The sequence below is a fragment of the Choristoneura fumiferana genome, chromosome 13 (genome assembly GCF_025370935.1).
Source record: "Choristoneura fumiferana chromosome 13, NRCan_CFum_1, whole genome shotgun sequence".
Lineage (NCBI taxonomy): Eukaryota > Metazoa > Arthropoda > Insecta > Lepidoptera > Tortricidae > Choristoneura > Choristoneura fumiferana.
This window is the reverse complement of record NC_133484.1, coordinates 1,337,195-1,351,195: the sequence shown is the minus strand read 5'-3', so window position 1 is coordinate 1,351,195 and position 14,001 is coordinate 1,337,195. Positions and strand designations below refer to the sequence as shown.

Sequence of the window (14,001 nt, the reverse complement as noted above, 5' to 3'; positions counted from 1 at the left end):
AAGTCCGAAGATAATAAAAATAATAATATTCTTAATAGATAATATTAAGAAGCATAAATTGTGTAGGAATGATGTACTTTTCAGTTTGTAGACCAAAAAAAATAAAAAAAAGTTACAAAGAAGAGAAAAGTACCTTTCTAATTAAATTATTACACTTATTTTTACTGATTACGAATTGTTACCTGAAATATACACGTTTAAGTTGTGCAAATATTTAATTTTGGAGATATTCTCTTTATACTGACATAAACGTGATCAAAATAATAACCAGCCAGTTACGGTTAAACTAACTAGTGTGCGTTCGGAAAATAATTGGGTAAAGTTTTTAGGCATTTCTAGGAAATCGTGGCCTGGGAGTACACAATCATTCGTGACTATTATTACCTACCTTATGAATATTATTAATGTAATAAATGAAAATCTTCTGTTTAAAACAAAGATATTTTCGTAAATAAACAAGTTGAATCAAACGAAGGTCATCGTCCTCAGTTGTTGTTAAATATTCCAGCTTTTTCTTTACGGTACGTGTAGGTAAATAATAAATTACTTACGCCTTGATTATTATAGTCGTCTTTGTAACACATGAAAAAAAATTAAGTATTTTATACAATAAAAAAAAACTTGTGCTCACAACGCAGGGTTTTTCAATTTCAAACACAAATATGAAGAAAAAATCAGATCAAATTCAAAATTCAATTTCAAATTCAAATCATTTATTCAGTAAATAGGCCGCAATGGGCACTTTTGCACCTCATTTTTTAAACTACCAGCGCTTTCGGAAAGACCATCATTGCCAAGAAGAATGCGCCGCAAGAAACTTGGCAGGAAGTCATTTTTTGACAGTTTAAATACAATTCAATTCTACGCCATAAAAAATATAAATAATTGCACACTTGTTCCTTCTCAAACAAATTGACGATTCCCAAAGGTTTTTGTTTTTATTTTGTTGCATAATTCATACAAGAACAAAAATCTTTTAGTATCAAAAACAACTTTTTCTTTATAATTGATAAATTGGGGCGTTACTTTGCCGAAGTCCATATCAATTAACTACAACCTTTTACCTTGGTCCTCAACTACCAAAACTGTGAAGAAACAAAAATTAATTCGAAATCAGAATATTTTAGTTGATTGCAGGACCGATATTGTTTATAATAAGAGACTGCCTAGGAAGTAGGCGTATACGAGTAGTAACTTTAAAAATAAAAAAGTAGATAAATAAAAACACATAATAACCTTACCAACAAAAAGTTTGAAAACCCCCGACTTCTAAGTTCAATATCTTAAAAATGGCTAAACTGATTTTGATAAAGCATCGCTAGAAAACCTGATTACAAATAAAAAAACCGCATTCAAATCGGTCCATCCGTTTAAGAGCTACGGTGCCATAGGCAGACAGACAGACACACATAGCGGTCAAACTTATAACACCCCTTTTTTGCGTCGGGGGTTAAAAAAGAAAATTGATCCTCTTTTTCAATTTTTTTAATAATGTTTTCCTACTCGTATTTATCTCCAATTTACATGTGACAATTCACAGCGGTCTTACTGTACATTTAATACCACGAACGAGTCAAGCTGCGCTCGCGCCGCTTTTCTTGCTAATTTAAAAGCATTAATTGAAGTTAACAAAGTAAAGGTTTACTACATAAAAAAAAACATTTACTAAAAACGTGGTGTTATATACTTAAACAATTAGTCTTTTTTTTCGATATTTGAGTATTAAATAAAGTTGCGTCCAAAAACTCTTTTATTATACCGGGTGTGTCCTGTTATATGAGCAAATAATTAAAACATAGATCATACTCGTCAAACTGAACAACATTAGTTCAGCTACTTTTAAAAATAATTAGTTTCTTAATTTTTATTACACTTTTAATATTATTCGAAGAAGCACAGAGTACATGAAGAAGCAATGTAAAGCAAAAAGCTTGAAGTTTGTAGCGTGGCAGGCGACGTCAGTTGGGTTCTAGGGTGGCGTACATTGATAGCAGTATTTAATTTGTATTAAAAAAAGAAAATTTAAGGACTCCATTATTTTTAAAAGTTGCTGGACTAATGTTGTTTAGATTGACGAGGACGATCTATGTTTTAATTTTTGCTCATATTACAGCCACACCCGGTAGACGTAAGGCGCGCTAAGTCCTTGCCTATCTTTTAGGACTATATACTTAGGGAGCACTATTTAGCTGTCATCTTGTGTATAAATTAGATAACAGTTTAGTTATGTACCTACCTATCTATCTATTTGGATAAATTTGTTGTGTATGTGTATTGTGTAAATGGTTAGTTTTTATTCTTGCTCTAGTCTACTGTAAATTGCACCCCCTGCTAAAATTGATTCCTTACTTCTGTCTATTGTAAATTATGCCGGAAGCGACAGCTCTGAAGCGATAAGGCCGCTTACTGCTTGCCTTAGAAACTCTCTATATACCTGGGTTTCCTGTACTATGTGTTGGTGTGCAATAGAGTTATTGTATTGTCATGTATTCCACCTTATTAAATGATATTGTAACGGATAACTCACGTCTTAAACCGAGATAAGCTCGACATGTTTCGGGCTATTTCGTAGCCCTTCGTCTTAGGAGCACGCGACTCGGCGGCTGCCGCAACATGCACACCCGTTCACCCGTCCGTCGGTTTAAGACGCGAGTTATCCGTTACAATATCATTTAATATGAGTGAGTCTCACGTTAGTTTCATGTTCAAAATATTCCACCTTGTTTAACTTATCTGCTTCAGTACATTAGTTCCGATTCTATACGCTGATTATTAATTGTCGTCAGTGGAATAATCTAAATGGGTCTAGCTAAATCATAGACCAAGCTTCCTATTCGCTGTTCGATCTATTTATAGCACCGGAACTGGTTGATAGCAAGGCATATGATAAGTCCATATCAGGCGTTCAAGACCCAAGGTTCTAAGGCGCTAATGGGTACATGGTTATTATTTATTTCCACATTCATCATTATCTCAGCCTATATACGTCCCATACTGCTGGGCACAAGCCTGCTTTTACAACGAGAGGGCTTGGGCCGTGCTGTGCACGTAAGGATTGAGCATCTACAAACCAAACTTCATTACTCGTTTAGGCGTTTAATCGTGACAGTAAAAACACATCATCATCATCGGCCTATTTTAGTCCACTGCTGGACATAGGGCTCTCCAATTGCACGCCACTGAGCACAATGCTCGGCCACTCTCATCCAGTTATTGTCAGCTACTCTGCGAAGATCATCGCTCCACCTAGTCTGAGGGCATCCCGCGCCACGCTTGCCGATTCGCGGCCTCACTCAAGAACTAGTTTACCTCAGCAGTTATCGGTTCTTCGGCAGATATGGCCGGCCCACTGCCACTTCAGTTTGCTTATCCGGTGAGCTATGTTGATGACTTTAGTCCTCTGTCGGATCTCCTCGTTCCGAATTCGATCCTTCAGAGAAACTCCGAGCATAGCCCACGCTCATTACACGTACCTACTTAAGAATAGAATAGAATGTTTATTTGCAGAGAATAAGTAGGAAAATCGGTGTTCTTAGGTGGTATGTGACGATAAAGTAACTTATTCTGCTATTTGTACTAAATAATACTAGCATGCAAATATTTGGCCATTGTTGTAACATACTCGTATCTTGAGAGATTAGTTCATTTTAAATCTATTTGGAGATAGCTCTTTTAAACTTCTAGGTAACCTAACTTATTCCTCGCCTCTACCACCGTCGCGGACGCCTCAATGTGACCACGACCGCTCTGCCAAGAGCGACACGACAAAGAAGAAGAAGAAGAACCTAACTTATTAAAAATCTTTATGCACATGCTAAAGCAGTGGTTTGAATATAATGCTGTCCTCGAAACGTGGTCATAAACCATTTATAGTCGCGCATAAATTAAAAAAATTAAGGTGCGAGCCTAGAAATAAAAAAAAATATGAATATGATATTTGAAAGAAAGAAAGAAAGAAAAAGTTTATTTTGGCTCCAAAAATGTACCACCTAAAACTAAGACTAGAACTAGCATAAAAATATGTACTAGTGACACAGCAGGATACCAAAGATTTAAATATGGAACCAGCTTTTGGGAGCATCTCCAGCACCTCCCGCCGAAAGTCTAAATGTCATCGACACCATCTCGATGTGGCGGTCTACCACTGTGCGTTTCCTTCAGCACTTCCTGCCACCTACAGTGAAATTGTGGAATCAACTTCCGTCAGCAATGTTTCAAGACAACTTTACTATGACGTCACTTTTAAGCAAAGGGCTTATACTTTTTTAAAAAGCCGGCAACGGACCCATGACTCTCCTTCAGTACACGGTACTCGTGAGCGGTGGTGGTCATTTCCCATCAGATGACTTATAGTTGTAAAAACCCGTTAGCTGCTCGATTTGTCGATAGTCAGGCGCTCTCTGGCCTACTCGATCCTTTGACTTTGCGGAGAGATGTGGCGTCTCTCTGCATATTATAGCGCATCTACCATGGGCACTCCCCATGGAAGTTTAAAAGTTCGTCAGAACACTTTCTGACGAACTTTTTGAATTGCTGCCTGCGGCTAAATTCCACTACCGCACTTCGAGGAACCGTCTGTCTTTCCATCCTCACCATCTTGATGATTGGCAGTCTAGTACCGTGCGTTTTAAGCGAAACTTCTTTCCTCGCACGACGAAGATCTAGAATCATTTTACAGCGGTAACATTCCCGGAGCGTTACAACTTAGGGATCTTTAAAAAACGAGCCTATCAATTCCTTAAAGGGTCGGCAACGCACCTGTGATTCCCCTCGTGTTGCGGGTGTCCATGGGCGACGGTGATCGCTCTCCATCAGGTGACCCGTCTGCTAGTTTGTTCCCTCGTTTTATAAAAAAAAAGCTACATTTAACTTCCAAAATTTATGGTTAACTACCGATAAAATGCAGTTATCAACGGTTAATTATCCGACTGCGACAAAGAAAAAGGGTACAAATTAACGCACGTAAAAAGAGCTTCTGACGATATACCTGCGCAGTGAGCGAAATACGAATCAAATTGGCGGCGCAGCAGTGTAGGATGCGGGAGGGGGCGTACGAGCGCGCGCGGCCGTCACGCCATTGGCTTGTTAGTTGACAAATGCGCAAACACATCCCCTCCACTAGCCACACAGAGCTCTTTTTACGTGCGTTGACTTGTAAATAATATGTTTTTATTGTGTAGTCAACTTCTAAAATTTCTGAAAAATCGGTATCAACGAAATAGTTTACTCAGCATGAATGCTTGACGACCAGATGGCCTAGTGGTTAGAGAACCTGACTACGAAGCTTGAGGTCCCGGGTTCGATTCCCGTGTCGGGGCAGATATTTGTATGAAAAATACGAATGTTTGTTCTCGGGTCTTGGGTGTTTAATATGTATTTAAGTACGTATCTATATCTATATAATTATATTTATCCGTTGCTTAGTACCCATAACACAAGCTTTGCTAAGCTTACTTTGGGACTAGGTCAATTGGTGTGAATTGTCCCGTGATGTTTTTAAATGCTATTAATTAAACGCACGTCGGCTGCCTTACTCGCTCCTTCTCGCTATACTGGCCGCGACCGCCCGCAGTGTCTCAGCTGGGCTGGGCACGCGCCAGTTCGTCCCCCGCCGCCCGCTCCTTTGCCGCCAGTTGAAGTTGGCATCATCGCGCAACTCGCGATACACATTTCAAGCCGCTAGCGGCATCTAGCGGTGGTATTTAACCGTAATAAGCATAAAACACGGTTAAATAACCGTTAATAACGAAAAATGCATTTTTAACCGCTTGGTTAAAATCGTTAATAACCGGCTTCGCATTTATAGATGCTCTTGCTCGTTTACCTCCCTTTTAAAAAAAACCGTAACTGCCTTAGGCCGTGATGTGAACCTGAACTGTCAATTATCGTAAATCTACTTTTCAAGACATAACCACTCTACATCATTGACAAATATGAAACTTCCCTTAATTGGTACTTAAGTGTCCCCCCCACAGTTTCACAATTAATATGGGAAGCCATTAGCCGTGAAATATGTGCTCTTTAGACGTACTCATAGTAAGGTCATTGATCTTATATTTTGCTAGTTATTTATAGAAAGCAGAAGCAGAACTTACTACGACTAGCTCTTTAGCTCTATACTAAAATGTTCTGCTTTTTGCGGGGGGTCGAATTTAACTTGCAAGATTTGATTACAGACAGACAACGGGACAGGTGAAACTAAATAAAAGCTTATTAAAAACAAAACACAATACGTTGAATCAATTTATTTCCCAAACAAATGATAGTGCGTCTTCACTTTATAACTGACTGGATGAACTGGATGTACCACTGGTGCGTGGTACACCGGTTGATGGACTACTGCTGAGTGGTACACCGGTTGGTGTACCAGTGGTGCGTGGTAACTATGGTACGCATAGGGGGCATGGTGTACCAATGGTGCCTCGTACGATGAGGTGTGGATGTGTATGCCGGGCACTGGCTGGGCCGTGGTTAGGAGGATTATTGAGAAGATCTGAAACACAATGATTTTTATTATTGTAATTAAATTTAAAAAATCAAAAAACCCGACTGCCAAAACTAAAAGGAAGAAAAGAAGTCTAGTGGTCTAGAACTCTGTTAAGTAGCTAATTTAAGTTCAAACAGTCGGGACCCATTTAAATCGTGACGCTCAAAAACTCTTAGTATTGATTGATTTTTTTAATTTAATGTTTTATTTTACACTTTTTTGATATTTATGTGAATAGAATAAGAATAAGAATAGTTTATTTGTCAAACATAGGTACAGATGTAGAGATGATAAAATAAAAAATATAGAACCCTGTATGTTTTGCCACATGGCGTACAAAATTTCAGTTTTTTTTCTTTTATAATTGCAGCTATTTAAATATACATATCAGTCAAAGAAAGAAAGAAAAAAAACATTAGAAAAAATATATATAAATATGTCATATAAAAAAATAATAGTGAAAACGGTAGATTAAAAGGTATTATACACTGTATATATTTAAAATGCACTAATTATTAGCTTTCATTTGATACCCATATTGTTACAATACAGAATATATTTTTTTCATTCCTCCGCCATATTTTTTTGCAGACGCCATATTGAAATATTATATGTCACTCCGACAGTTCGAATTCAATGATACCTCATATGTTAAAATCCGTCTAGCCGTTTAGGCTGCAGCGAGGACCAAAGAAATGGACATACATACCCACATACATACATACATACATACATACATACATACATACATACATACGCTCGAAAAACATTACCCTCCTTCGGGCAGTCGGGTAAAAATAGTAATAATACTTCTTTATCGTTATCAGCTGTACGATGTCCACTGTTTGACATAGGCCTTCCCCATAGACCTCCAGTTGGTTCGATTGCAAAGCGACGGCCTTAGTTACCTACCCATTGCGAGGCTCCGGACGGCAGGTCTTTACGAGGGCCTTTGTCCTCGTGAAAAGTACGTGATTCGAAAATATAGTTAAAAAAATCTATTTATTGAATCAGGCGTTACTTTGCGGAGGTCCATATCAATGAACAAACAACTGGTAGCATGGTGCACGTTGTGTCACTCTGAAGATGAGCTCTGGTTGAGTTCGAACGCGTCAGTGTAGTGTGGTGGTGGTGATAGATGGGTTTGTGTGATTTGTGTGTGTTCTTACAGTGTGGAGGTGGAGGAACTGCATGAACACGCATATTTGCATAAGTTAGCTATCGTAAGGTCGCGGGTGAGCAAGGAAATTCTTTTAGTTCAAAAAAATCTTTATTTTTTAAATTTGCTTGGCTGTGGCGTGAGGCGATTGCCCTGTTCGGCACCCCCTAAGGCCGCCGTGGCAACAGCCAGCGCGCTGGTTGCAAGCCTGTATCCACCGTGACCCCGCGGCTTTAACCAGATCATCCGTCCATCTCCATGGTGGACGTCCATCATGTGGAATAATAATAACTGCTGCTATAAAACTAAGTGACTGGCTAGTATCGTAAAAAGGACGTCCACCAACAAGATCGACCGAAGAACTGGTTAAAACCGCAAGTTCAAGATGGACTTCTTCCATCCGAAGCAACTGGAGGTATATGGGGAGACCTATGTCCAACAGTGGATGTCCTACAGCTGATGTGTATGTATGTGTGTGTATGTAAACACTTTACTGTAAAGAAAGTGCAAGTCGGACTCGCGCACCGAGGGTTCTGTAGACATTTTTAGGTATGTAAACGGGAGTCGTGTCTTAAAGATTCAGATATTTCCCGCTTTTCCCGAGTGATTTATACATCCAGTGTAAGCTAACCTGGTAATATGATTATTATTCTATATATAAACGAATTCAGGTAAAAAAAATCTTTTAAGTACCTACTTGTCTCGTTTTTTCTGGGATTTACTTTCTTGTTCACTGAGCCCGATATACGAGTATTTCGGACTCGAATTACATATTTATGGCTTCATCATAGTTACAGAAGCCGTGGTAGCCTAGTGGTTTGACCTATCGCCTCTCAAGCAGAGGGTCGTGGGTTCAAACCCCGGCTTGCACCTCTGAGTTTTTCGAAATTCATGTGCGGAATTACATTTGAAATTTACCACGAGCTTTGCGGTGAAGGATAACATCGTGAGGAAACCTGCACAAGCCTGCGAAGTAATTCAATGGTGCGTGTGAAGCTCCTAATCCGCACTGGGTCCGCGTGGGAACTATAGCCCAAGCCCTCTTGTTCTGAGAGGAGGCCTGTGCCCATCAGTGGGACGTATATAGGCTGGGATGATGATCATAGTAACAGATAATCCGTTTCAGATTCCAGGATGCAGACAATTTATGATTTTTCAGAGAAGGGTTGCTTGTGAATGGTATTGTATGGTAAAACTTTTTATTGTACATAAAAACAAATGAAAATAGCAGAACACAGGATAATAAGATGTACAAAGGCGAACTTATCCCTTAAAGGGATCTCTTCCACCAAGGAATGGAATGGAAAGTGAATGTATACGTAATAATAGCTTTAGTTGGAGATAGTAACAAAGGTAGGATACTATGTACTTTGGAAAAACAGACATGAAAATAAAATGTGAAAACGGATGCTTCTTAAGGGCGCGCACTACCTCAGCTCGAATCCCGATTTTACCCCCGCCTCACCGCACCGCATCACTCGTAGCACGCACACAAGCTCGCACCGTCATCGTTTTTTAAGCAGCGGTATGGTCGCTCCTTAAAACAACCGAGCGCTTAAAAATCACAGCTAAAACATTTTTTTTTAAACGAATAAGCATTTTAGTAGATGTTGTTGAGTAATTATTACTCCGGGCACGTGTTTTAGCTCTGTCCAAGGCATTTTCAAACGTAATACGTTGACATTACCATAATTAATTGCTTGGTTTGGTTTTTAATGATTATGCTGAAGCGTGTAACATCACGGACGAGAATTTGGTTTCCATTTCTAAACCCAAACATACTTTAAGAAAGTAAGAAAAAAAAACTTAGTGCAGTGAAGTTTCCGAATTTGATAGTGATTTTTATGAGCGTTTGTTTAGATTTTTTTATTAATAAGATTTACGATTCGGACGGAGACGAGACGGAGGTGGCGGGACGACTTGGACACATTGAGTAACGACTGGCAAAACTTAGCCGCCGACAGGGGAAGTTGGAAATCCGAGGGAGAGGCCTTTGCCCGGCAGTGGGACGTAAAAAATGGCGAATAAAAAAAAAGATTTACGATTTGTTTTTTTGTCGAACAGTTGAGTTCATAAACTCGTGATCAAAAGTTTTATCAAAAATATCTTGCTTAAAAATAACACGCTTCTACGCCGTTAAAATCACAGTCGTGTTCAGATACTTTTGATCAAAATTTGCTCACAAGCTTATGAACTCGTACACAAAAAAAGTAAATATCACGATTATTAAAATGAAAATTAAAATCTCACCACGATCACTGGTAAAAGCGTCATGTTGTCCACCGACCTTTGACGAATGTCACGCGTTAAGATCTCGCTGTACTTATATGTCTCTCTGAAGACCTAGAAACAAGTACTCAGAACAGGAGTTGCCCTTAGTTACCCTTAGATAGATACTTACTTACTATAGATGACCCGGATACTTTGTAAGATAATTTTTATTAAATTCTGAAAAAATACTGTTAATAATGGTAGAATCAGGCGTTACTTTGCGTCATATCTGAAGATGATTCTCTGCGACTTTAGATAGCTCTTATGCAAAATATGCGTCATGCAGTTCCTATATGTGTTTTCATGTGACGCGTTTGTGAGCTCTTTCAGTGTGACACAACCGTACACCATGAAGTGTACAACTGCTAAATGCATGAACACGCATATTTTGCATAAGCTTAGCTATCGTAAGGTCGCGGGTGAGCAAGGAAATTATTTTAGTTCATTATTAATACATGTCAGGTAATTATAAAAAAATCACAGATGGATCGTCAAATGTTTGCAAATAAAATAATGTATAAATAAAGTGTATATGAATAAAGTTAAAAAATTAAAAAAATAAAAGACAAAACAAATAATGGTAATTTAATATAACATAAAGAAAGTAGTGATTATATCAAACTTTTAAGGTCGTGTAATCTAAAGATTGATTTAGGTTAGGTTCATTTTATAACGATCACATAAAGATGACAAATTCTGTGAAAATTGCATTATATCAAACGACAATTCTGTATTTCATCCATTATTCTTTTTAAACTTTATGTATGATACGTACCCGCTAAAAACAAGTTTAATGAACAAAGGTTATTGTAAGGCAACTCTAGTAGTGAATGCTTTCTGCATACAAACAATAGAGTGACGTCGAATTGACCTGCATTTTTCCTTGCAAGCATTACACCCTAGTGATTAATTGGTATTTTCCTGGTTACATCACTATAAAGGTTTTTGTAATACCTGATTTTCATTATTCTTTGTTGTTGATAAAAATGGCAGTTTGCGCAACTTTCATAACGATTGCTAGTATTTACTCGTGGTTTTGTTCACGTAAATCAGTACGTCAGTTGACAAACGTTATCTGCTCCGTCCTCTTCTGTTGAAGTACAGTTAGAATGATGGAGAATGTTGATGAGCTGATGATAACTTAACCAATAAAAAGTTGGAAAATCCCTGACTTTGTCACTTGAAAATTCAATATCTCAAAAACGGCTGAACCGATTTTTATAAAACATATCTAAGAACCATCGCTAGAAAACCTGCTTTCAATAAAAAACCGCATTCAAATCGGTCAGCTTGTTTAAGAGCTGCGGTGCCACAGACAGACAGACACACATAGCGGTCAAACTTACAACACCCCTCTTTTTGCATCGGGGTTAAAAATTGGTAGGTATTAATTATATTTTTTTTATTTTCCAATTCACTTCGTTTTCTATCTGTCGTTCTGTCAACATCGTTTTTCTTTTATATGAGACATTTAAAACTATATATTTTAACCCCCGGCGCAAAAAGAGGGGTGTTATAAGTTTGACCGCTATGTGTGTCTGTATGTCTGTGTGTCTGTGTGTATGTGTGTCTGAGTGTGTCGGTCTGTCTGGCCGTGGCACCGTAGCTCTTAAACGGGTGGACCGATTTGAATGCGATTTTCTTTAATTGAAAGCAGGTTTTCTAGCGATGGTTCTTAGACATGTTTTATCAAAGTCGGTTCAGCCGTTTTTCAGATATTGAACTTTGAAGTGACAAAGTCGGGAGTTTCCCAACTTTTCGTTGGTTAGCTTATTTAAACTGTCAAGAAAAAAGTTTCTATGTTCACGATATCAAAAGAAAGACAACCTTTTAAAACAGCGGTGGCTTAATGGTTTGGTTTATGGTCTCTTAAGCAGAGGATCGTGCGTTCACACCATGGGTTCGCACTGAGGTGAAATTTACCACGAGTTTTAAAAAAGCAAATCTATGATGCGTCTGAAATCCTCAACGTGCACTTTATTTTTTTACAGAAATACTACGGAGTGCAAACTTAATTTTCGCTGCCTTTTAAAATTTTGTATAGTCCTGTATTATTTTCTTGTATAACCAAGTTATCTTGTAAATTCTCTGCGTAAACATATTCACATGGAAATTTCTTGGCGGTAAATTTATCGAATTATCGTTCTTGTAACCGAAGCAATCCAAGTTCCAAAGTAACCTGAATTAACTCGCTAATTAAATTTCAAACCCCGTAACACAATATTTACCAAGAAATAAAATACATTTCGTTCCATTTTTTTCGTTGTTTTTGCTGTTCGTTGTTTTTGGGTCAAATTAATTTTGATTACTGATAAGCCAAAGGAAACTTATGATTGGTTTTTGGAGTCTTTTTGTATTTTTTATTTCAACTCCAAATTTGTCCCAGCGCTGGTCTCTTTTTCTGGTTTTTCTGTGCATCCATGTCTCAGTTTGTATTTTCGACAAAGGAAACTTTCCAAAATTGCGGAATTTTTCATATAGGATTTCGGAAACTTCTCACAATTTTGTATGGGGATTGAAACTTTCTGTTTTTTAAATTTAAGATTCCTATATTTCTTGTGAAAGTTTCCAGAAATTTACGATGTGCAAGGTCCGCCCGGATTGCTACCACCATCTTGCTCGCTAATCCTGCCGTGAAGCAGCAGTGCTTGCACCCACTTGCTCGTTTGCCATCCAGTCGTATAAAAAAAACTTTTTCGAAACTTTCTGCAACTTGCACATCTGTTATTTTGATCCATTTCCAGTGATCAGATTGACTTGTGCCACATATACGTATTATACATGTGTAGATTGGATGACATTGCAAGTACAGTCAGCAAAAAACTCGTATTAAAATATTTTTTTATTTTGAACTAGGATTATTAGGATGAATTTAATCTCGATTCATAAGATAACAAGTAATTGATAAACGGATTTCTGTTTCAATAAAACGAAATGAAGTAGTTTAAGCAAACAGAGTCATTTATCTTTTTTTTTGTTTTTCTCATTACAATACGGTTTTTGACTATTTTGTATATGTTTTATAAATTAAAACTACACAATGCCTGTTATCGAATAGGAAAACAATTTTTAAGCTACCTTTACAAATAATAAAGTTATAAAGGTTTGAAATTAAAGATTAGACAGAGAAAGACATACTGGCATGTGACGTCACACGCCAGTACCGCCATACTTGCTGCATAGAGATAAGCGTTTGAGAAAGAGACAGGTATATAGATTTTTCAAAAAATCACAATAAATCCAATTTTCAACCGATTTAAACTTTCTCTTCGCTAAACACTGGTTTATCTATATTCTCATAATCATATTAAGATATGGCAAAATCAGGAGTTGTCAAATACCGTATTTCTTCTACTCAAACTGAAATTAAAACACTTTGAAAAAATTTAAAACGTACTTGGAGCTAAACATTGCACCCACGCGTCATGCAATAATGAAAAACTGGCTTTGATACCCAGCCCTAAACTACCTTCTGGCTTTTCAATATAGTAATGTATTTATTTAGGCATAATTAAAAAAAAATGTGGCAACGCTGCGAGAATTTATTTGATTTGCGGTACATTGCCTTCAATGACCGATTACTCCAAACTTCACAGCCGCTTGGCTCCGCAGTGTATCAAAACACACAATATCTCTCGCACTATGTAGAATCTAGATAACCGGTGCAGCTAATCGGTGCAGGTCGAGTCAATGTCAGCAGGCCTCGTAACGCGGTCACATGCTGTTAGTATATGAGTGCATTCATGTACAGTCACCTGCATTAATATCTGCCACAGCGGAGCGTGCAAAAATATCTGACGCGTCCTACCCATCCTAGAAATACAGTCGTCTCAGATATTTATGCACGCTTTGTTATGTCAGATATCGGTGCTGACTGTACTGCTTATAGCAAAAGTAAGTCACTGTTAATGACAAGTATTGGCCAAGTGCGAGCCGCGATTACGGCATTAAGATTCCATATAAATTAAAAGATAAAAAGACAAAGAAAGGAAAGAGAGAAAATACTAATTTATTAATTAAAGCAATTAATTTAATTTAATTAGCAGTTATATGCTAAATTAACTGCTAATTAAACCCAACCCAA

General features: G+C 37.7%; 1 protein-coding gene and 1 long non-coding RNA gene across 2 annotated transcripts in view; one reads left to right on the top strand and one right to left on the bottom strand.

Moving 5' to 3' along the window:
• The window catches only part of LOC141434557 (neuropeptide SIFamide receptor-like), a 116,844-nt gene that overhangs the window by 48,273 nt on the left and 54,570 nt on the right, over nucleotides 1-14,001 (top strand). The gene's annotated exons all lie outside the window — the stretch shown is intronic.
• Nucleotides 6,231-9,949, bottom strand: LOC141434319 (uncharacterized). The gene is made up of 2 exons (XR_012452038.1): nucleotides 9,897-9,949; nucleotides 6,231-6,493 (listed from the first exon to the last, which is right to left on the bottom strand). It is a non-coding gene; the product is annotated as an uncharacterized lncRNA (long non-coding RNA).